The sequence below is a fragment of the Hyla sarda genome, unplaced genomic scaffold (genome assembly GCF_029499605.1).
Source record: "Hyla sarda isolate aHylSar1 unplaced genomic scaffold, aHylSar1.hap1 scaffold_178, whole genome shotgun sequence".
Lineage (NCBI taxonomy): Eukaryota > Metazoa > Chordata > Amphibia > Anura > Hylidae > Hyla > Hyla sarda.
In genome coordinates, this window is record NW_026608424.1 from 15,204 (window position 1) to 38,826 (window position 23,623).

The following is a 23,623-nucleotide window of genomic DNA, read 5'->3' on the forward strand; positions in this document are numbered from 1 at the left end:
ACAGCAAGCAGTGATAGTGCCCATGAAGGGGACCTTGTTGGGCCCGCCCCTTTCACGGTTATCGCTTCTCGGCCTTTTGGCTAAGATCAAGTGTAGTATCTGTTCTTATCAGTTTAATATCTGATACGTCCCCTATCTGGGGACCATATATTAAATGGATTTTTGAGAACGGGGGCCGATTTCGAAGCTTGCTTCCGTCGCCCTATGCATTGACCCGATATGGCAGTATCTTCGGGTACAGTGCACCACCCCCTTACAGGGTTAAAAAGAAAGATTCCTACTTTCATTGCTACCTGCTTGCTGGCTAGCCAGCTAGCCAGCCCTGTGGGCCTTGCTGCTGCTGCAGCCAAAAAACAAAAGGTGGTGCTGCTGCTGCTTCTGCTTCTGCTTGTGTCTGGCCCCTGTTGGAGCGTCCAGGCACAGGACTTCTGCTGCTGCTGACTAAATGGCCTCCTTAATTGGATCATTTGAGTAGCCAGCACACCTGTGCAGGTAGGGCATGACATGATAGGCAGCTGCCTTGATAGCGGGTGGGTGCTGAATGTTCCTAATTGACAAAATAAGATTAATGCTTATGAAGAAATATAAAATCTCATCCCTTCCCCAATATCGCGCCACACCCCTACCCCTTAATTCCCTGGTTGAACGTGATGGACATATGTCTTTTTTCGACCGTACTAACTATGTAACTATGTAACATAACATGGGGGGGGGGGGGGGGGGTCTCCTGGCTGTTCACACAGGTGTGTCATTGCTGTACATTGACCATGCATTGCTTCTGTGGTATTGCAAAGGCAAAGACAAATGCTTCCAGCCATCCATTGCACTAATGGATTGGTCATCAGCTGGCTGTCTATGTCCCGCATCAATATAGACCAAAGTACAGAGGGTTAGGCTATGCTATTGTGCACCTACCTGATGCATCAGAAGGTGCGAGGCCCTTGCTAAATTCTGTGCACAGACTTTGAGATCTATGCTTTAGACTGTATCTAAACCTGCTCCAACATGGACTGACATTCTGGCCTACTTTCAGCCGATGCGACTTGTCTGTCGCTGAACAGTCGCTTTTTATGTATTCAGCACCTATGTATAATGTTGTAAAAATGCTCTAGAAGCTAAAGTCGCAGAAATGTCACACATATTTGGCCTGCAACTTTCTGTGCGACAAATTCAGACAGGAAAAATCAGTATAAATCCTTAGAAAATTATCCCCCAGTGTCTCCATCTGCTGGCGGTATTGAATAAGCATTGCTGCACTGATGGGGTATGCATTAGACGAAAAAAAAGAAGAAAAAGAAGAATAATACGCCCAGAAAAGAGGCGAAAAGGAGAAAAACGTAAAAAAACGTGAAAAAAAAGTAAGAGGAAGAGAAGGGAAAAAAAGGTGGAAATGGGTTTAAAAGTGATTTCGGCGGAGAAATATATATATATATATATATATATATATATATATATATATATATATGCGCACACACACACATAGATATAAACGTATTCTCCGTTGAGATATTGCAGCCGCTGCTGTGTCCAGGCCCAGGAGCCTTAGCACTGTGCTGTGATGTCACTCAATACCACTGACATCACTAGGTGTAAACAACATCTCTCCTTTGCTGTGTATGTGACTATGGAGCTGTTTGGTGATGTCATCTATTACGGCCTTCATAGAAGCAACAGGAGATTGTTGCATCCATCTTGAACCCTCAGAACTACAGTGCTATGATGTCACTCACTTCCACAGGCCTTGCAGAGTGTAAACAACAACAACCCAGCTTTGTTGTGTATGTAACCAAAGGGATTTGTGATGTCACCTAGAACCTTCACAGCAGCGACAGCTTTATGAGGAGCATCAGCACTGCTCTGCCTGAGCAGAACCATCACCGCCATAGGTTGTCAAATAACCCGGATTTAACCCACACAGGTAAGTCCAATGGGGTGCAGGCATGTCCTCTATGCTTACAGCTTCCCGTGGGTGTTGGTTTGATACCGTTTGGGGACAGCCAAGGAGGCATCTGCAGGCAACAAAGGTAGGTGTGTGCTTGTGTGTGTGTTTCCTATGCAGATCCTAAGCCCAGTGTCACATGCAAGTAGGAGGAGTAAGAAGGGTTCCTGGCAAATCCGGGTTATGGATTGCATTTAAAAAGGCCCCGTGGGAGTGCAATGGGCCCCTGTCTTGCTGCTTAGCAATAATGGTATGGGTTTAGGTTCTGCTGTGTGTACTGGTGGTTGACTGCCCCCCAGCCCAGAGTGTGCATGGAAAATTGTCTGGCAGCCTCCCTGACAGCAAGCAGTGATAGTGCCCATGAAGGGGACCTTGTTGGGCCCGCCCCTTTCACGGTTATCGCTTCTCGGCCTTTTGGCTAAGATCAAGTGTAGTATCTGTTCTTATCAGTTTAATATCTGATACGTCCCCTATCTGGGGACCATATATTAAATGGATTTTTGAGAACGGGGGCCGATTTCGAAGCTTGCTTCCGTCGCCCTATGCATTGACCCGATATGGCAGTATCTTCGGGTACAGTGCACCACCCCCTTACAGGGTTAAAAAGAAAGATTCCTACTTTCATTGCTACCTGCTTGCTGGCTAGCCAGCTAGCCAGCCCTGTGGGCCTTGCTGCTGCTGCAGCCAAAAAACAAAAGGTGGTGCTGCTGCTGCTTCTGCTGCTTCTGCTTCTGCTTGTGTCTGGCCCCTGTTGGAGCGTCCAGGCACAGGACTTCTGCTGCTGCTGACTAAATGGCCTCCTTAATTGGATCATTTTAGTAGCCAGCACACCTGTGCAGGTAGGGCATGACATGATAGGCAGCTGCCTTGATAGCGGGTGGGTGCTGAATGTTCCTAATTGACAAAATAAGATTAATGCTTATGAAGAAATATAAAATCTCATCCCTTCCCCAATATCGCGCCACACCCCTACCCCTTAATTCCCTGGTTGAACGTGATGGACATATGTCTTTTTTCGACCGTACTAACTATGTAACTATGTAACATAACATGGGGGGGGGGGGGGGGGGGTCTCCTGGCTGTTCACACAGGTGTGTCATTGCTGTACATTGACCATGCATTGCTTCTGTGGTATTGCAAAGGCAAAGACAAATGCTTCCAGCCATCCATTGCACTAATGGATTGGTCATCAGCTGGCTGTCTATGTCCCGCATCAATATAGACCAAAGTACAGAGGGTTAGGCTATGCTATTGTGCACCTACCTGATGCATCAGAAGGTGCGAGGCCCTTGCTAAATTCTGTGCACAGACTTTGAGATCTATGCTTTAGACTGTATCTAAACCTGCTCCAACATGGACTGACATTCTGGCCTACTTTCAGCCGATGCGACTTGTCTGTCGCTGAACAGTCGCTTTTTATGTATTCAGCACCTATGTATAATGTTGTAAAAATGCTCTAGAAGCTAAAGTCGCAGAAATGTCACACATATTTGGCCTGCAACTTTCTGTGCGACAAATTCAGACAGGAAAAATCAGTATAAATCCTTAGAAAATTATCCCCCAGTGTCTCCATCTGCTGGCGGTATTGAATAAGCATTGCTGCACTGATGGGGTATGCATTAGACGAAAAAAAAGAAGAAAAAGAAGAATAATACGCCCAGAAAAGAGGCGAAAAGGAGAAAAACGTAAAAAAACGTGAAAAAAAAGTAAGAGGAAGAGAAGGGAAAAAAAGGTGGAAATGGGTTTAAAAGTGATTTCGGCGGAGAAATATATATATATATATATATATATATATATATATATATATATATATGCGCACACACACACATAGATATAAACGTATTCTCCGTTGAGATATTGCAGCCGCTGCTGTGTCCAGGCCCAGGAGCCTTAGCACTGTGCTGTGATGTCACTCAATACCACTGACATCACTAGGTGTAAACAACATCTCTCCTTTGCTGTGTATGTGACTATGGAGCTGTTTGGTGATGTCGTCTATTACGGCCTTCATAGAAGCAACAGGAGATTGTTGCATCCATCTTGAACCCTCAGAACTACAGTGCTATGATGTCACTCACTTCCACAGGCCTTGCAGAGTGTAAACAACAACAACCCAGCTTTGTTGTGTATGTAACCAAAGGGATTTGTGATGTCACCTAGAACCTTCACAGCAGCGACAGCTTTATGAGGAGCATCAGCACTGCTCTGCCTGAGCAGAACCATCACCGCCATAGGTTGTCAAATAACCCGGATTTAACCCACACAGGTAAGTCCAATGGGGTGCAGGCATGTCCTCTATGCTTACAGCTTCCCGTGGGTGTTGGTTTGATACCGTTTGGGGACAGCCAAGGAGGCATCTGCAGGCAACAAAGGTAGGTGTGTGCTTGTGTGTGTGTTTCCTATGCAGATCCTAAGCCCAGTGTCACATGCAAGTAGGAGGAGTAAGAAGGGTTCCTGGCAAATCCGGGTTATGGATTGCATTTAAAAAGGCCCCGTGGGAGTGCAATGGGCCCCTGTCTTGCTGCTTAGCAATAATGGTATGGGTTTAGGTTCTGCTGTGTGTACTGGTGGTTGACTGCCCCCCAGCCCAGAGTGTGCATGGAAAATTGTCTGGCAGCCTCCCTGACAGCAAGCAGTGATAGTGCCCATGAAGGGGACCTTGTTGGGCCCGCCCCTTTCACGGTTATCGCTTCTCGGCCTTTTGGCTAAGATCAAGTGTAGTATCTGTTCTTATCAGTTTAATATCTGATACGTCCCCTATCTGGGGACCATATATTAAATGGATTTTTGAGAACGGGGGCCGATTTCGAAGCTTGCTTCCGTCGCCCTATGCATTGACCCGATATGGCAGTATCTTCGGGTACAGTGCACCACCCCCTTACAGGGTTAAAAAGAAAGATTCCTACTTTCATTGCTACCTGCTTGCTGGCTAGCCAGCTAGCCAGCCCTGTGGGCCTTGCTGCTACTGCAGCCAAAAAACAAAAGGTGGTGCTGCTGCTGCTTCTGCTGCTTCTGCTTCTGCTTGTGTCTGGCCCCTGTTGGAGCGTCCAGGCACAGGACTTCTGCTGCTGCTGACTAAATGGCCTCCTTAATTGGATCATTTGAGTAGCCAGCACACCTGTGCAGGTAGGGCATGACATGATAGGCAGCTGCCTTGATAGCGGGTGGGTGCTGAATGTTCCTAATTGACAAAATAAGATTAATGCTTATGAAGAAATATAAAATCTCATCCCTTCCCCAATATCGCGCCACACCCCTACCCCTTAATTCCCTGGTTGAACGTGATGGACATATGTCTTTTTTCGACCGTACTAACTATGTAACTATGTAACATAACATGGGGGGGGGGGGGGGGGGGGGGTCTCCTGGCTGTTCACACAGGTGTGTCATTGCTGTACATTGACCATGCATTGCTTCTGTGGTATTGCAAAGGCAAAGACAAATGCTTCCAGCCATCCATTGCACTAATGGATTGGTCATCAGCTGGCTGTCTATGTCCCGCATCAATATAGACCAAAGTACAGAGGGTTAGGCTATGCTATTGTGCACCTACCTGATGCATCAGAAGGTGCGAGGCCCTTGCTAAATTCTGTGCACAGACTTTGAGATCTATGCTTTAGACTGTATCTAAACCTGCTCCAACATGGACTGACATTCTGGCCTACTTTCAGCCGATGCGACTTGTCTGTCGCTGAACAGTCGCTTTTTATGTATTCAGCACCTATGTATAATGTTGTAAAAATGCTCTAGAAGCTAAAGTCGCAGAAATGTCACACATATTTGGCCTGCAACTTTCTGTGCGACAAATTCAGACAGGAAAAATCAGTATAAATCCTTAGAAAATTATCCCCCAGTGTCTCCATCTGCTGGCGGTATTGAATAAGCATTGCTGCACTGATGGGGTATGCATTAGACGAAAAAAAAGAAGAAAAAGAAGAATAATACGCCCAGAAAAGAGGCGAAAAGGAGAAAAACGTAAAAAAACGTGAAAAAAAAGTAAGAGGAAGAGAAGGGAAAAAAAGGTGGAAATGGGTTTAAAAGTGATTTCGGCGGAGAAATATATATATATATATATATATATATATATATATATATATATATATGCGCACACACACACATAGATATAAACGTATTCTCCGTTGAGATATTGCAGCCGCTGCTGTGTCCAGGCCCAGGAGCCTTAGCACTGTGCTGTGATGTCACTCAATACCACTGACATCACTAGGTGTAAACAACATCTCTCCTTTGCTGTGTATGTGACTATGGAGCTGTTTGGTGATGTCGTCTATTACGGCCTTCATAGAAGCAACAGGAGATTGTTGCATCCATCTTGAACCCTCAGAACTACAGTGCTATGATGTCACTCACTTCCACAGGCCTTGCAGAGTGTAAACAACAACAACCCAGCTTTGTTGTGTATGTAACCAAAGGGATTTGTGATGTCACCTAGAACCTTCACAGCAGCGACAGCTTTATGAGGAGCATCAGCACTGCTCTGCCTGAGCAGAACCATCACCGCCATAGGTTGTCAAATAACCCGGATTTAACCCACACAGGTAAGTCCAATGGGGTGCAGGCATGTCCTCTATGCTTACAGCTTCCCGTGGGTGTTGGTTTGATACCGTTTGGGGACAGCCAAGGAGGCATCTGCAGGCAACAAAGGTAGGTGTGTGCTTGTGTGTGTGTTTCCTATGCAGATCCTAAGCCCAGTGTCACATGCAAGTAGGAGGAGTAAGAAGGGTTCCTGGCAAATCCGGGTTATGGATTGCATTTAAAAAGGCCCCGTGGGAGTGCAATGGGCCCCTGTCTTGCTGCTTAGCAATAATGGTATGGGTTTAGGTTCTGCTGTGTGTACTGGTGGTTGACTGCCCCCCAGCCCAGAGTGTGCATGGAAAATTGTCTGGCAGCCTCCCTGACAGCAAGCAGTGATAGTGCCCATGAAGGGGACCTTGTTGGGCCCGCCCCTTTCACGGTTATCGCTTCTCGGCCTTTTGGCTAAGATTAAGTGTAGTATCTGTTCTTATCAGTTTAATATCTGATACGTCCCCTATCTGGGGACCATATATTAAATGGATTTTTGAGAACGGGGGCCGATTTCGAAGCTTGCTTCCGTCGCCCTATGCATTGACCCGATATGGCAGTATCTTCGGGTACAGTGCACCACCCCCTTACAGGGTTAAAAAGAAAGATTCCTACTTTCATTGCTACCTGCTTGCTGGCTAGCCAGCTAGCCAGCCCTGTGGGCCTTGCTGCTGCTGCAGCCAAAAAACAAAAGGTGGTGCTGCTGCTGCTTCTGCTGCTTCTGCTTCTGCTTGTGTCTGGCCCCTGTTGGAGCGTCCAGGCACAGGACTTCTGCTGCTGCTGACTAAATGGCCTCCTTAATTGGATCATTTGAGTAGCCAGCACACCTGTGCAGGTAGGGCATGACATGATAGGCAGCTGCCTTGATAGCGGGTGGGTGCTGAATGTTCCTAATTGACAAAATAAGATTAATGCTTATGAAGAAATATAAAATCTCATCCCTTCCCCAATATCGCGCCACACCCCTACCCCTTAATTCCCTGGTTGAACGTGATGGACATATGTCTTTTTTCGACCGTACTAACTATGTAACTATGTAACATAACATGGGGGGGGGGGGGGGGGGGGGGTCTCCTGGCTGTTCACACAGGTGTGTCATTGCTGTACATTGACCATGCATTGCTTCTGTGGTATTGCAAAGGCAAAGACAAATGCTTCCAGCCATCCATTGCACTAATGGATTGGTCATCAGCTGGCTGTCTATGTCCCGCATCAATATAGACCAAAGTACAGAGGGTTAGGCTATGCTATTGTGCACCTACCTGATGCATCAGAAGGTGCGAGGCCCTTGCTAAATTCTGTGCACAGACTTTGAGATCTATGCTTTAGACTGTATCTAAACCTGCTCCAACATGGACTGACATTCTGGCCTACTTTCAGCCGATGCGACTTGTCTGTCGCTGAACAGTCGCTTTTTATGTATTCAGCACCTATGTATAATGTTGTAAAAATGCTCTAGAAGCTAAAGTCGCAGAAATGTCACACATATTTGGCCTGCAACTTTCTGTGCGACAAATTCAGACAGGAAAAATCAGTATAAATCCTTAGAAAATTATCCCCCAGTGTCTCCATCTGCTGGCGGTATTGAATAAGCATTGCTGCACTGATGGGGTATGCATTAGACGAAAAAAAAGAAGAAAAAGAAGAATAATACGCCCAGAAAAGAGGCGAAAAGGAGAAAAACGTAAAAAAACGTGAAAAAAAAGTAAGAGGAAGAGAAGGGAAAAAAAGGTGGAAATGGGTTTAAAAGTGATTTCGGCGGAGAATATATATATATATATATATATATATATATATATATATATATATATGCGCACACACACACATAGATATAAACGTATTCTCCGTTGAGATATTGCAGCCGCTGCTGTGTCCAGGCCCAGGAGCCTTAGCACTGTGCTGTGATGTCACTCAATACCACTGACATCACTAGGTGTAAACAACATCTCTCCTTTGCTGTGTATGTGACTATGGAGCTGTTTGGTGATGTCGTCTATTACGGCCTTCATAGAAGCAACAGGAGATTGTTGCATCCATCTTGAACCCTCAGAACTACAGTGCTATGATGTCACTCACTTCCACAGGCCTTGCAGAGTGTAAACAACAACAACCCAGCTTTGTTGTGTATGTAACCAAAGGGATTTGTGATGTCACCTAGAACCTTCACAGCAGCGACAGCTTTATGAGGAGCATCAGCACTGCTCTGCCTGAGCAGAACCATCACCGCCATAGGTTGTCAAATAACCCGGATTTAACCCACACAGGTAAGTCCAATGGGGTGCAGGCATGTCCTCTATGCTTACAGCTTCCCGTGGGTGTTGGTTTGATACCGTTTGGGGACAGCCAAGGAGGCATCTGCAGGCAACAAAGGTAGGTGTGTGCTTGTGTGTGTGTTTCCTATGCAGATCCTAAGCCCAGTGTCACATGCAAGTAGGAGGAGTAAGAAGGGTTCCTGGCAAATCCGGGTTATGGATTGCATTTAAAAAGGCCCCGTGGGAGTGCAATGGGCCCCTGTCTTGCTGCTTAGCAATAATGGTATGGGTTTAGGTTCTGCTGTGTGTACTGGTGGTTGACTGCCCCCCAGCCCAGAGTGTGCATGGAAAATTGTCTGGCAGCCTCCCTGACAGCAAGCAGTGATAGTGCCCATGAAGGGGACCTTGTTGGGACCGCCCCTTTCACGGTTATCGCTTCTCGGCCTTTTGGCTAAGATCAAGTGTAGTATCTGTTCTTATCAGTTTAATATCTGATACGTCCCCTATCTGGGGACCATATATTAAATGGATTTTTGAGAACGGGGGCCGATTTCGAAGCTTGCTTCCGTCGCCCTATGCATTGACCCGATATGGCAGTATCTTCGGGTACAGTGCACCACCCCCTTACAGGGTTAAAAAGAAAGATTCCTACTTTCATTGCTACCTGCTTGCTGGCTAGCCAGCTAGCCAGCCCTGTGGGCCTTGCTGCTGCTGCTGCTTCTGCTGCTTCTGCTTCTGCTTGTGTCTGGCCCCTGTTGGAGCGTCCAGGCACAGGACTTCTGCTGCTGCTGACTAAATGGCCTCCTTAATTGGATCATTTGAGTAGCCAGCACACCTGTGCAGGTAGGGCATGACATGATAGGCAGCTGCCTTGATAGCGGGTGGGTGCTGAATGTTCCTAATTGACAAAATAAGATTAATGCTTATGAAGAAATATAAAATCTCATCCCTTCCCCAATATCGCGCCACACCCCTACCCCTTAATTCCCTGGTTGAACGTGATGGACATATGTCTTTTTTCGACCGTACTAACTATGTAACTATGTAACATAACATGGGGGGGGGGGGGGGGGGGTCTCCTGGCTGTTCACACAGGTGTGTCATTGCTGTACATTGACCATGCATTGCTTCTGTGGTATTGCAAAGGCAAAGACAAATGCTTCCAGCCATCCATTGCACTAATGGATTGGTCATCAGCTGGCTGTCTATGTCCCGCATCAATATAGACCAAAGTACAGAGGGTTAGGCTATGCTATTGTGCACCTACCTGATGCATCAGAAGGTGCGAGGCCCTTGCTAAATTCTGTGCACAGACTTTGAGATCTATGCTTTAGACTGTATCTAAACCTGCTCCAACATGGACTGACATTCTGGCCTACTTTCAGCCGATGCGACTTGTCTGTCGCTGAACAGTCGCTTTTTATGTATTCAGCACCTATGTATAATGTTGTAAAAATGCTCTAGAAGCTAAAGTCGCAGAAATGTCACACATATTTGGCCTGCAACTTTCTGTGCGACAAATTCAGACAGGAAAAATCAGTATAAATCCTTAGAAAATTATCCCCCAGTGTCTCCATCTGCTGGCGGTATTGAATAAGCATTGCTGCACTGATGGGGTATGCATTAGACGAAAAAAAAGAAGAAAAAGAAGAATAATACGCCCAGAAAAGAGGCGAAAAGGAGAAAAACGTAAAAAAACGTGAAAAAAAAGTAAGAGGAAGAGAAGGGAAAAAAAGGTGGAAATGGGTTTAAAAGTGATTTCGGCGGAGAATATATATATATATATATATATATATATATATATATATATATATATGCGCACACACACACATAGATATAAACGTATTCTCCGTTGAGATATTGCAGCCGCTGCTGTGTCCAGGCCCAGGAGCCTTAGCACTGTGCTGTGATGTCACTCAATACCACTGACATCACTAGGTGTAAACAACATCTCTCCTTTGCTGTGTATGTGACTATGGAGCTGTTTGGTGATGTCGTCTATTACGGCCTTCATAGAAGCAACAGGAGATTGTTGCATCCATCTTGAACCCTCAGAACTACAGTGCTATGATGTCACTCACTTCCACAGGCCTTGCAGAGTGTAAACAACAACAACCCAGCTTTGTTGTGTATGTAACCAAAGGGATTTGTGATGTCACCTAGAACCTTCACAGCAGCGACAACTTTATGAGGAGCATCAGCACTGCTCTGCCTGAGCAGAACCATCACCGCCATAGGTTGTCAAATAACCCGGATTTAACCCACACAGGTAAGTCCAATGGGGTGCAGGCATGTCCTCTATGCTTACAGCTTCCCGTGGGTGTTGGTTTGATACCGTTTGGGGACAGCCAAGGAGGCATCTGCAGGCAACAAAGGTAGGTGTGTGCTTGTGTGTGTGTTTCCTATGCAGATCCTAAGCCCAGTGTCACATGCAAGTAGGAGGAGTAAGAAGGGTTCCTGGCAAATCCGGGTTATGGATTGCATTTAAAAAGGCCCCGTGGGAGTGCAATGGGCCCCTGTCTTGCTGCTTAGCAATAATGGTATGGGTTTAGGTTCTGCTGTGTGTACTGGTGGTTGACTGCCCCCCAGCCCAGAGTGTGCATGGAAAATTGTCTGGCAGCCTCCCTGACAGCAAGCAGTGATAGTGCCCATGAAGGGGGCCTTGTTGGGCCCGCCCCTTTCACGGTTATCGCTTCTCGGCCTTTTGGCTAAGATCAAGTGTAGTATCTGTTCTTATCAGTTTAATATCTGATACGTCCCCTATCTGGGGACCATATATTAAATGGATTTTTGAGAACGGGGGCCGATTTCGAAGCTTGCTTCCGTCGCCCTATGCATTGACCCGATATGGCAGTATCTTCGGGTACAGTGCACCACCCCCTTACAGGGTTAAAAAGAAAGATTCCTACTTTCATTGCTACCTGCTTGCTGGCTAGCCAGCTAGCCAGCCCTGTGGGCCTTGCTGCTGCTGCAGCCAAAAAACAAAAGGTGGTGCTGCTGCTGCTGCTTCTGCTTCTGCTTGTGTCTGGCCCCTGTTGGAGCGTCCAGGCACAGGACTTCTGCTGCTGCTGACTAAATGGCCTCCTTAATTGGATCATTTGAGTAGCCAGCACACCTGTGCAGGTAGGGCATGACATGATAGGCAGCTGCCTTGATAGCGGGTGGGTGCTGAATGTTCCTAATTGACAAAATAAGATTAATGCTTATGAAGAAATATAAAATCTCATCCCTTCCCCAATATCGCGCCACACCCCTACCCCTTAATTCCCTGGTTGAACGTGATGGACATATGTCTTTTTTCGACCGTACTAACTATGTAACTATGTAACATAACATGGGGGGGGGGGGGGGGGGGGTCTCCTGGCTGTTCACACAGGTGTGTCATTGCTGTACATTGACCATGCATTGCTTCTGTGGTATTGCAAAGGCAAAGACAAATGCTTCCAGCCATCCATTGCACTAATGGATTGGTCATCAGCTGGCTGTCTATGTCCCGCATCAATATAGACCAAAGTACAGAGGGTTAGGCTATGCTATTGTGCACCTACCTGATGCATCAGAAGGTGCGAGGCCCTTGCTAAATTCTGTGCACAGACTTTGAGATCTATGCTTTAGACTGTATCTAAACCTGCTCCAACATGGACTGACATTCTGGCCTACTTTCAGCCGATGCGACTTGTCTGTCGCTGAACAGTCGCTTTTTATGTATTCAGCACCTATGTATAATGTTGTAAAAATGCTCTAGAAGCTAAAGTCGCAGAAATGTCACACATATTTGGCCTGCAACTTTCTGTGCGACAAATTCAGACAGGAAAAATCAGTATAAATCCTTAGAAAATTATCCCCCAGTGTCTCCATCTGCTGGCGGTATTGAATAAGCATTGCTGCACTGATGGGGTATGCATTAGACGAAAAAAAAGAAGAAAAAGAAGAATAATACGCCCAGAAAAGAGGCGAAAAGGAGAAAAACGTAAAAAAACGTGAAAAAAAAGTAAGAGGAAGAGAAGGGAAAAAAAGGTGGAAATGGGTTTAAAAGTGATTTCGGCGGAGAAATATATATATATATATATATATATATATATATATATATATATATATGCGCACACACACACATAGATATAAACGTATTCTCCGTTGAGATATTGCAGCCGCTGCTGTGTCCAGGCCCAGGAGCCTTAGCACTGTGCTGTGATGTCACTCAATACCACTGACATCACTAGGTGTAAACAACATCTCTCCTTTGCTGTGTATGTGACTATGGAGCTGTTTGGTGATGTCGTCTATTACGGCCTTCATAGAAGCAACAGGAGATTGTTGCATCCATCTTGAACCCTCAGAACTACAGTGCTATGATGTCACTCACTTCCACAGGCCTTGCAGAGTGTAAACAACAACAACCCAGCTTTGTTGTGTATGTAACCAAAGGGATTTGTGATGTCACCTAGAACCTTCACAGCAGCGACAGCTTTATGAGGAGCATCAGCACTGCTCTGCCTGAGCAGAACCATCACCGCCATAGGTTGTCAAATAACCCGGATTTAACCCACACAGGTAAGTCCAATGGGGTGCAGGCATGTCCTCTATGCTTACAGCTTCCCGTGGGTGTTGGTTTGATACCGTTTGGGGACAGCCAAGGAGGCATCTGCAGGCAACAAAGGTAGGTGTGTGCTTGTGTGTGTGTTTCCTATGCAGATCCTAAGCCCAGTGTCACATGCAAGTAGGAGGAGTAAGAAGGGTTCCTGGCAAATCCGGGTTATGGATTGCATTTAAAAAGGCCCCGTGGGAGTGCAATGGGCCCCTGTCTTGCTGCTTAGCAATAATGGTATGGGTTTAGGTTCTGCTGTGTGTACTGGTGGTTGACTGCCCCCCAGCCCAGAGTGTGCATGGAAAATTGTCTGGCAGCCTCCCTGACAGCAAGCAGTGATAGTGCCCATGAAGGGGACCTTGTTGGGCCCGCCCCTTTCACGGTTATCGCTTCTCGGCCTTTTGGCTAAGATCAAGTGTAGTATCTGTTCTTATCAGTTTAATATCTGATACGTCCCCTATCTGGGGACCATATATTAAATGGATTTTTGAGAACGGGGGCCGATTTCGAAGCTTGCTTCCGTCGCCCTATGCATTGACCCGATATGGCAGTATCTTCGGGTACAGTGCACCACCCCCTTACAGGGTTAAAAAGAAAGATTCCTACTTTCATTGCTACCTGCTTGCTGGCTAGCCAGCTAGCCAGCCCTGTGGGCCTTGCTGCTGCTGCAGCCAAAAAACAAAAGGTGGTGCTGCTGCTGCTTCTGCTGCTTCTGCTTCTGCTTGTGTCTGGCCCCTGTTGGAGCGTCCAGGCACAGGACTTCTGCTGCTGCTGACTAAATGGCCTCCTTAATTGGATCATTTGAGTAGCCAGCACACCTGTGCAGGTAGGGCATGACATGATAGGCAGCTGCCTTGATAGCGGGTGGGTGCTGAATGTTCCTAATTGACAAAATAAGATTAATGCTTATGAAGAAATATAAAATCTCATCCCTTCCCCAATATCGCGCCACACCCCTACCCCTTAATTCCCTGGTTGAACGTGATGGACATATGTCTTTTTTCGACCGTACTAACTATGTAACTATGTAACATAACATGGGGGGGGGGGTCTCCTGGCTGTTCACACAGGTGTGTCATTGCTGTACATTGACCATGCATTGCTTCTGTGGTATTGCAAAGGCAAAGACAAATGCTTCCAGCCATCCATTGCACTAATGGATTGGTCATCAGCTGGCTGTCTATGTCCCGCATCAATATAGACCAAAGTACAGAGGGTTAGGCTATGCTATTGTGCACCTACCTGATGCATCAGAAGGTGCGAGGCCCTTGCTAAATTCTGTGCACAGACTTTGAGATCTATGCTTTAGACTGTATCTAAACCTGCTCCAACATGGACTGACATTCTGGCCTACTTTCAGCCGATGCGACTTGTCTGTCGCTGAACAGTCGCTTTTTATGTATTCAGCACCTATGTATAATGTTGTAAAAATGCTCTAGAAGCTAAAGTCGCAGAAATGTCACACATATTTGGCCTGCAACTTTCTGTGCGACAAATTCAGACAGGAAAAATCAGTATAAATCCTTAGAAAATTATCCCCCAGTGTCTCCATCTGCTGGCGGTATTGAATAAGCATTGCTGCACTGATGGGGTATGCATTAGACGAAAAAAAAGAAGAAAAAGAAGAATAATACGCCCAGAAAAGAGGCGAAAAGGAGAAAAACGTAAAAAAACGTGAAAAAAAAGTAAGAGGAAGAGAAGGGAAAAAAAGGTGGAAATGGGTTTAAAAGTGATTTCGGCGGAGAAATATATATATATATATATATATATATATATATATATATATATATATGCGCACACACACACATAGATATAAACGTATTCTCCGTTGAGATATTGCAGCCGCTGCTGTGTCCAGGCCCAGGAGCCTTAGCACTGTGCTGTGATGTCACTCAATACCACTGACATCACTAGGTGTAAACAACATCTCTCCTTTGCTGTGTATGTGACTATGGAGCTGTTTGGTGATGTCGTCTATTACGGCCTTCATAGAAGCAACAGGAGATTGTTGCATCCATCTTGAACCCTCAGAACTACAGTGCTATGATGTCACTCACTTCCACAGGCCTTGCAGAGTGTAAACAACAACAACCCAGCTTTGTTGTGTATGTAACCAAAGGGATTTGTGATGTCACCTAGAACCTTCACAGCAGCGACAGCTTTATGAGGAGCATCAGCACTGCTCTGCCTGAGCAGAACCATCACCGCCATAGGTTGTCAAATAACCCGGATTTAACCCACACAGGTAAGTCCAATGGGGTGCAGGCATGTCCTCTATGCTTACAGCTTCCCGTGGGTGTTGGTTTGATACCGTTTGGGGACAGCCAAGGAGGCATCTGCAGGCAACAAAGGTAGGTGTGTGCTTGTGTGTGTGTTTCCTATGCAGATCCTAAGCCCAGTGTCACATGCAAGTAGGAGGAGTAAGAAGGGTTCCTGGCAAATCCGGGTTATGGATTGCATTTAAAAAGGCCCCGTGGGAGTGCAATGGGCCCCTGTCTTGCTGCTTAGCAATAATGGTATGGGTTTAGGTTCTGCTGTGTGTACTGGTGGTTGACTGCCCCCCAGCCCAGAGTGTGCATGGAAAATTGTCTGGCAGCCTCCCTGACAGCAAGCAGTGATAGTGCCCATGAAGGGGACCTTGTTGGGCCCGCCCCTTTCACGGTTATCGCTTCTCGGCCTTTTGGCTAAGATCAAGTGTAGTATCTGTTCTTATCAGTTTAATATCTGATACGTCCCCTATCTGGGGACCATATATTAAATGGATTTTTGAGAACGGGGGCCGATTTCGAAGCTTGCTTCCGTCGCCCTATGCATTGACCCGATATGGCAGTATCTTCGGGTACAGTGCACCACCCCCTTACAGGGTTAAAAAGAAAGATTCCTACTTTCATTGCTACCTGCTTGCTGGCTAGCCAGCTAGCCAGCCCTGTGGGCCTTGCTGCTGCTGCAGCCAAAAAACAAAAGGTGGTGCTGCTGCTGCTTCTGCTGCTTCTGCTTCTGCTTGTGTCTGGCCCCTGTTGGAGCGTCCAGGCACAGGACTTCTGCTGCTGCTGACTAAATGGCCTCCTTAATTGGATCATTTGAGTAGCCAGCACACCTGTGCAGGTAGGGCATGACATGATAGGCAGCTGCCTTGATAGCGGGTGGGTGCTGAATGTTCCTAATTGACAAAATAAGATTAATGCTTATGAAGAAATATAAAATCTCATCCCTTCCCCAATATCGCGCCACACCCCTACCCCTTAATTCCCTGGTTGAACGTGATGGACATATGTCTTTTTTCGACCGTACTAACTATGTAACTATGTAACATAACATGGGGGGGGGGGGGGGTCTCCTGGCTGTTCACACAGGTGTGTCATTGCTGTACATTGACCATGCATTGCTTCTGTGGTATTGCAAAGGCAAAGACAAATGCTTCCAGCCATCCATTGCACTAATGGATTGGTCATCAGCTGGCTGTCTATGTCCCGCATCAATATAGACCAAAGTACAGAGGGTTAGGCTATGCTATTGTGCACCTACCTGATGCATCAGAAGGTGCGAGGCCCTTGCTAAATTCTGTGCACAGACTTTGAGATCTATGCTTTAGACTGTATCTAAACCTGCTCCAACATGGACTGACATTCTGGCCTACTTTCAGCCGATGCGACTTGTCTGTCGCTGAACAGTCGCTTTTTATGTATTCAGCACCTATGTATAATGTTGTAAAAATGCTCTAGAAGCTAAAGTCGCAGAAATGTCACACATATTTGGCCTGCAACTTTCTGTGCGACAAATTCAGACAGGAAAAATCAGTATAAATCCTTAGAAAATTATCCCCCAGTGTCTCCATCTGCTGGCGGTATTGAATAAGCATTGCTGCACTGATGGGGTATGCATTAGACGAAAAAAAAGAAGAAAAAGAAGAATAATACGCCCAGAAAAGAGGCGAAAAGGAGAAAAACGTAAAAAAACGTGAAAAAAAAGTAAGAGGAAGAGAAGGGAAAAAAAGGTGGAAATGGGTTTAAAAGTGATTTCGGCGGAGAAATATATATATATATATATATATATATATATATATATATATATATATATGCGCACACACACACATAGATATAAACGTATTCTCCGTTGAGATATTGCAGCCGCTGCTGTGTCCAGGCCCAGGAGCCTTAGCACTGTGCTGTGATGTCACTCAATACCACTGACATCACTAGGTGTAAACAACATCTCTCCTTTGCTGTGTATGTGACTATGGAGCTGTTTGGTGATGTCGTCTATTACGGCCTTCATAGAAGCAACAGGAGATTGTTGCATCCATCTTGAACCCTCAGAACTACAGTGCTATGATGTCACTCACTTCCACAGGCCTTGCAGAGTGTAAACAACAACAACCCAGCTTTGTTGTGTATGTAACCAAAGGGATTTGTGATGTCACCTAGAACCTTCACAGCAGCGACAGCTTTATGAGGAGCATCAGCACTGCTCTGCCTGAGCAGAACCATCACCGCCATAGGTTGTCAAATAACCCGGATTTAACCCACACAGGTAAGTCCAATGGGGTGCAGGCATGTCCTCTATGCTTACAGCTTCCCGTGGGTGTTGGTTTGATACCGTTTGGGGACAGCCAAGGAGGGCATCTGCAGGCAACAAAGGTAGGTGTGTGCTTGTGTGTGTGTTTCCTATGCAGATCCTAAGCCCAGTGTCACATGCAAGTAGGAGGAGTAAGAAGGGTTCCTGGCAAATCCGGGTTATGGATTGCATTTAAAAAGGCCCCGTGGGAGTGCAATGGGCCCCTGTCTTGCTGCTTAGCAATAATGGTATGGGTTTAGGTTCTGCTGTGTGTACTGGTGGTTGACTGCCCCCCAGCCCAGAGTGTGCATGGAAAATTGTCTGGCAGCCTCCCTGACAGCAAGCAGTGATAGTGCCCATGAAGGGGACCTTGTTGGGCCCGCCCCTTTCACGGTTATCGCTTCTCGGCCTTTTGGCTAAGATCAAGTGTAGTATCTGTTCTTATCAGTTTAATATCTGATACGTCCCCTATCTGGGGACCATATATTAAATGGATTTTTGAGAACGGGGGCCGATTTCGAAGCTTGCTTCCGTCGCCCTATGCATTGACCCGATATGGCAGTATCTTCGGGTACAGTGCACCACCCCCTTACAGGGTTAAAAAGAAAGATTCCTACTTTCATTGCTACCTGCTTGCTGGCTAGCCAGCTAGCCAGCCCTGTGGGCCTTGCTGCTGCTGCAGCCAAAAAACAAAAGGTGGTGCTGCTGCTGCTTCTGCTGCTTCTGCTTCTGCTTGTGTCTGGCCCCTGTTGGAGCGTCCAGGCACAGGACTTCTGCTGCTGCTGACTAAATGGCCTCCTTAATTGGATCATTTGAGTAGCCAGCACACCTGTGCAGGTAGGGCATGACATGATAGGCAGCTGCCTTGATAGCGGGTGGGTGCTGAATGTTCCTAATTGACAAAATAAGATTAATGCTTATGAAGAAATATAAAATCTCATCCCTTCCCCAATATCGCGCCACACCCCTACCCCTTAATTCCCTGGTTGAACGTGATGGACATATGTCTTTTTTCGACCGTACTAACTATGTAACTATGTAACATAACATGGGGGGGGGGGGGGGGGGGGTCTCCTGGCTGTTCACACAGGTGTGTCATTGCTGTACATTGACCATGCATTGCTTCTGTGGTATTGCAAAGGCAAAGACAAATGCTTCCAGCCATCCATTGCACTAATGGATTGGTCATCAGCTGGCTGTCTATGTCCCGCATCAATATAGACCAAAGTACAGAGGGTTAGGCTTATGCTATTGTGCACCTACCTGATGCATCAGAAGGTGCGAGGCCCTTGCTAAATTCTGTGCACAGACTTTGAGATCTATGCTTTAGACTGTATCTAAACCTGCTCCAACATGGACTGACATTCTGGCCTACTTTCAGCCGATGCGACTTGTCTGTCGCTGAACAGTCGCTTTTTATGTATTCAGCACCTATGTATAATGTTGTAAAAATGCTCTAGAAGCTAAAGTCGCAGAAATGTCACACATATTTGGCCTGCAACTTTCTGTGCGACAAATTCAGACAGGAAAAATCAGTATAAATCCTTAGAAAATTATCCCCCAGTGTCTCCATCTGCTGGCGGTATTGAATAAGCATTGCTGCACTGATGGGGTATGCATTAGACGAAAAAAAAGAAGAAAAAGAAGAATAATACGCCCAGAAAAGAGGCGAAAAGGAGAAAAACGTAAAAAACGTGAAAAAAAAGTAAGAGGAAGAGAGGGGAAAAAAAGGTGGAAATGGGTTTAAAAGTGATTTCGGCGGGAGAAATATATATATATATATATATATATATATATATATATATATATGCGCACACACACACATAGATATAAACGTATTCTCCGTTGAGATATTGCAGCCGCTGCTGTGTCCAGGCCCAGGAGCCTTAGCACTGTGCTGTGATGTCACTCAATACCACTGACATCACTAGGTGTAAACAACATCTCTCCTTTGCTGTGTATGTGACTATGGAGCTGTTTGGTGATGTCGTCTATTACGGCCTTCATAGAAGCAACAGGAGATTGTTGCATCCATCTTGAACCCTCAGAACTACAGTGCTATGATGTCACTCACTTCCACAGGCCTTGCAGAGTGTAGTAAACAACAACAACCCAGCTTTGTTGTGTATGTAACCAAAGGGATTTGTGATGTCACCTAGAACCTTCACAGCAGCGACAGCTTTATGAGGAGCATCAGCACTGCTCTGCCTGAGCAGAACCATCACCGCCATAGGTTGTCAAATAACCCGGATTTAACCCACACAGGTAAGTCCAATGGGGTGCAGGCATGTCCTCTATGCTTACAGCTTCCCGTGGGTGTTGGTTTGATACCGTTTGGGGACAGCCAAGGAGGCATCTGCAGGCAACAAAGGTAGGTGTGTGCTTGTGTGTGTGTTTCCTATGCAGATCCTAAGCCCAGTGTCACATGCAAGTAGGAGGAGTAAGAAGGGTTCCTGGCAAATCCGGGTTATGGATTGCATTTAAAAAGGCCCCGTGGGAGTGCAATGGGCCCCTGTCTTGCTGCTTAGCAATAATGGTATGGGTTTAGGTTCTGCTGTGTGTACTGGTGGTTGACTGCCCCCCAGCCCAGAGTGTGCATGGAAAATTGTCTGGCAGCCTCCCTGACAGCAAGCAGTGATAGTGCCCATGAAGGGGACCTTGTTGGGCCCGCCCCTTTCACGGTTATCGCTTCTCGGCCTTTTGGCTAAGATCAAGTGTAGTATCTGTTCTTATCAGTTTAATATCTGATACGTCCCCTATCTGGGGACCATATATTAAATGGATTTTTGAGAACGGGGGCCGATTTCGAAGCTTGCTTCCGTCGCCCTATGCATTGACCCGATATGGCAGTATCTTCGGGTACAGTGCACCACCCCCTTACAGGGTTAAAAAGAAAGATTCCTACTTTCATTGCTACCTGCTTGCTGGCTAGCCAGCTAGCCAGCCCTGTGGGCCTTGCTGCTGCTGCAGCCAAAAAACAAAAGGTGGTGCTGCTGCTGCTTCTGCTGCTTCTGCTTCTGCTTGTGTCTGGCCCCTGTTGGAGCGTCCAGGCACAGGACTTCTGCTGCTGCTGACTAAATGGCCTCCTTAATTGGATCATTTGAGTAGCCAGCACACCTGTGCAGGTAGGGCATGACATGATAGGCAGCTGCCTTGATAGCGGGTGGGTGCTGAATGTTCCTAATTGACAAAATAAGATTAATGCTTATGAAGAAATATAAAATCTCATCCCTTCCCCAATATCGCGCCACACCCCTACCCCTTAATTCCCTGGTTGAACGTGATGGACATATGTCTTTTTTCGACCGTACTAACTATGTAACTATGTAACATAACATGGGGGGGGGGGGGGGGTCTCCTGGCTGTTCACACAGGTGTGTCATTGCTGTACATTGACCATGCATTGCTTCTGTGGTATTGCAAAGGCAAAGACAAATGCTTCCAGCCATCCATTGCACTAATGGATTGGTCATCAGCTGGCTGTCTATGTCCCGCATCAATATAGACCAAAGTACAGAGGGTTAGGCTATGCTATTGTGCACCTACCTGATGCATCAGAAGGTGCGAGGCCCTTGCTAAATTCTGTGCACAGACTTTGAGATCTATGCTTTAGACTGTATCTAAACCTGCTCCAACATGGACTGACATTCTGGCCTACTTTCAGCCGATGCGACTTGTCTGTCGCTGAACAGTCGCTTTTTATGTATTCAGCACCTATGTATAATGTTGTAAAAATGCTCTAGAAGCTAAAGTCGCAGAAATGTCACACATATTTGGCCTGCAACTTTCTGTGCGACAAATTCAGACAGGAAAAATCAGTATAAATCCTTAGAAAATTATCCCCCAGTGTCTCCATCTGCTGGCGGTATTGAATAAGCATTGCTGCACTGATGGGGTATGCATTAGACGAAAAAAAAGAAGAAAAAGAAGAATAATACGCCCAGAAAAGAGGCGAAAAGGAGAAAAACGTAAAAAAACGTGAAAAAAAAGTAAGAGGAAGAGAAGGGAAAAAAAGGTGGAAATGGGTTTAAAAGTGATTTCGGCGGAGAAATATATATATATATATATATATATGCGCACACACACACATAGATATAAACGTATTCTCCGTTGAGATATTGCAGCCGCTGCTGTGTCCAGGCCCAGGAGCCTTAGCACTGTGCTGTGATGTCACTCAATACCACTGACATCACTAGGTGTAAACAACATCTCTCCTTTGCTGTGTATGTGACTATGGAGCTGTTTGGTGATGTCGTCTATTACGGCCTTCATAGAAGCAACAGGAGATTGTTGCATCCATCTTGAACCCTCAGAACTACAGTGCTATGATGTCACTCACTTCCACAGGCCTTGCAGAGTGTAAACAACAACAACCCAGCTTTGTTGTGTATGTAACCAAAGGGATTTGTGATGTCACCTAGAACCTTCACAGCAGCGACAGCTTTATGAGGAGCATCAGCACTGCTCTGCCTGAGCAGAACCATCACCGCCATAGGTTGTCAAATAACCCGGATTTAACCCACACAGGTAAGTCCAATGGGGTGCAGGCATGTCCTCTATGCTTACAGCTTCCCGTGGGTGTTGGTTTGATACCGTTTGGGGACAGCCAAGGAGGCATCTGCAGGCAACAAAGGTAGGTGTGTGCTTGTGTGTGTGTTTCCTATGCAGATCCTAAGCCCAGTGTCACATGCAAGTAGGAGGAGTAAGAAGGGTTCCTGGCAAATCCGGGTTATGGATTGCATTTAAAAAGGCCCCGTGGGAGTGCAATGGGCCCCTGTCTTGCTGCTTAGCAATAATGGTATGGGTTTAGGTTCTGCTGTGTGTACTGGTGGTTGACTGCCCCCCAGCCCAGAGTGTGCATGGAAAATTGTCTGGCAGCCTCCCTGACAGCAAGCAGTGATAGTGCCCATGAAGGGGACCTTGTTGGGCCCGCCCCTTTCACGGTTATCGCTTCTCGGCCTTTTGGCTAAGATCAAGTGTAGTATCTGTTCTTATCAGTTTAATATCTGATACGTCCCCTATCTGGGGACCATATATTAAATGGATTTTTGAGAACGGGGGCCGATTTTGAAGCTTGCTTCCGTCGCCCTATGCATTGACCCGATATGGCAGTATCTTCGGGTACAGTGCACCACCCCCTTACAGGGTTAAAAAGAAAGATTCCTACTTTCATTGCTACCTGCTTGCTGGCTAGCCAGCTAGCCAGCCCTGTGGGCCTTGCTGCTGCTGCAGCCAAAAAACAAAAGGTGGTGCTGCTGCTGCTTCTGCTGCTTCTGCTTCTGCTTGTGTCTGGCCCCTGTTGGAGCGTCCAGGCACAGGACTTCTGCTGCTGCTGACTAAATGGCCTCCTTAATTGGATCATTTGAGTAGCCAGCACACCTGTGCAGGTAGGGCATGACATGATAGGCAGCTGCCTTGATAGCGGGTGGGTGCTGAATGTTCCTAATTGACAAAATAAGATTAATGCTTATGAAGAAATATAAAATCTCATCCCTTCCCCAATATCGCGCCACACCCCTACCCCTTAATTCCCTGGTTGAACGTGATGGACATATGTCTTTTTTCGACCGTACTAACTATGTAACTATGTAACATAACATGGGGGGGGGGGGGGGGTCTCCTGGCTGTTCACACAGGTGTGTCATTGCTGTACATTGACCATGCATTGCTTCTGTGGTATTGCAAAGGCAAAGACAAATGCTTCCAGCCATC

At 46.4% G+C, this 23,623-nt stretch overlaps 11 non-coding genes across 11 annotated transcripts; all 11 read left to right on the forward strand.

Annotated features, from left to right (window-relative positions):
* The first annotated feature begins 60 nt into the window (after nt 1-60).
* LOC130313636 (U2 spliceosomal RNA) lies at nt 61-251 on the forward strand. Its single transcript, XR_008861532.1, has one exon. It is a non-coding gene; the product is annotated as a U2 spliceosomal RNA (small nuclear RNA).
* Nucleotides 252-2,337: 2,086 nt separating this feature from the next.
* On the forward strand, nt 2,338-2,528 carry LOC130313648 (U2 spliceosomal RNA). The gene has a single exon (XR_008861543.1). It is a non-coding gene; the product is annotated as a U2 spliceosomal RNA (small nuclear RNA).
* A 2,096-nt stretch (nt 2,529-4,624) lies between these two features.
* LOC130313662 (U2 spliceosomal RNA) lies at nt 4,625-4,815 on the forward strand. Its single transcript, XR_008861555.1, has one exon. It is a non-coding gene; the product is annotated as a U2 spliceosomal RNA (small nuclear RNA).
* A 2,099-nt stretch (nt 4,816-6,914) lies between these two features.
* On the forward strand, nt 6,915-7,105 carry LOC130313663 (U2 spliceosomal RNA). Its single transcript, XR_008861556.1, has one exon. It is a non-coding gene; the product is annotated as a U2 spliceosomal RNA (small nuclear RNA).
* Nucleotides 7,106-9,203: 2,098 nt separating this feature from the next.
* LOC130313674 (U2 spliceosomal RNA) lies at nt 9,204-9,394 on the forward strand. The gene has a single exon (XR_008861565.1). It is a non-coding gene; the product is annotated as a U2 spliceosomal RNA (small nuclear RNA).
* A 2,066-nt stretch (nt 9,395-11,460) lies between these two features.
* On the forward strand, nt 11,461-11,651 carry LOC130313686 (U2 spliceosomal RNA). Its single transcript, XR_008861573.1, has one exon. It is a non-coding gene; the product is annotated as a U2 spliceosomal RNA (small nuclear RNA).
* Nucleotides 11,652-13,742: 2,091 nt separating this feature from the next.
* Nucleotides 13,743-13,933, forward strand: LOC130313698 (U2 spliceosomal RNA). The gene has a single exon (XR_008861576.1). It is a non-coding gene; the product is annotated as a U2 spliceosomal RNA (small nuclear RNA).
* Nucleotides 13,934-16,021: 2,088 nt separating this feature from the next.
* Nucleotides 16,022-16,212, forward strand: LOC130313700 (U2 spliceosomal RNA). The gene has a single exon (XR_008861577.1). It is a non-coding gene; the product is annotated as a U2 spliceosomal RNA (small nuclear RNA).
* A 2,095-nt stretch (nt 16,213-18,307) lies between these two features.
* On the forward strand, nt 18,308-18,498 carry LOC130313701 (U2 spliceosomal RNA). Its single transcript, XR_008861578.1, has one exon. It is a non-coding gene; the product is annotated as a U2 spliceosomal RNA (small nuclear RNA).
* A 2,097-nt stretch (nt 18,499-20,595) lies between these two features.
* LOC130313702 (U2 spliceosomal RNA) lies at nt 20,596-20,786 on the forward strand. The gene has a single exon (XR_008861579.1). It is a non-coding gene; the product is annotated as a U2 spliceosomal RNA (small nuclear RNA).
* A 2,071-nt stretch (nt 20,787-22,857) lies between these two features.
* LOC130313532 (U2 spliceosomal RNA) lies at nt 22,858-23,048 on the forward strand. The gene has a single exon (XR_008861438.1). It is a non-coding gene; the product is annotated as a U2 spliceosomal RNA (small nuclear RNA).
* The last annotated feature ends 575 nt before the right edge of the window (nt 23,049-23,623 follow it).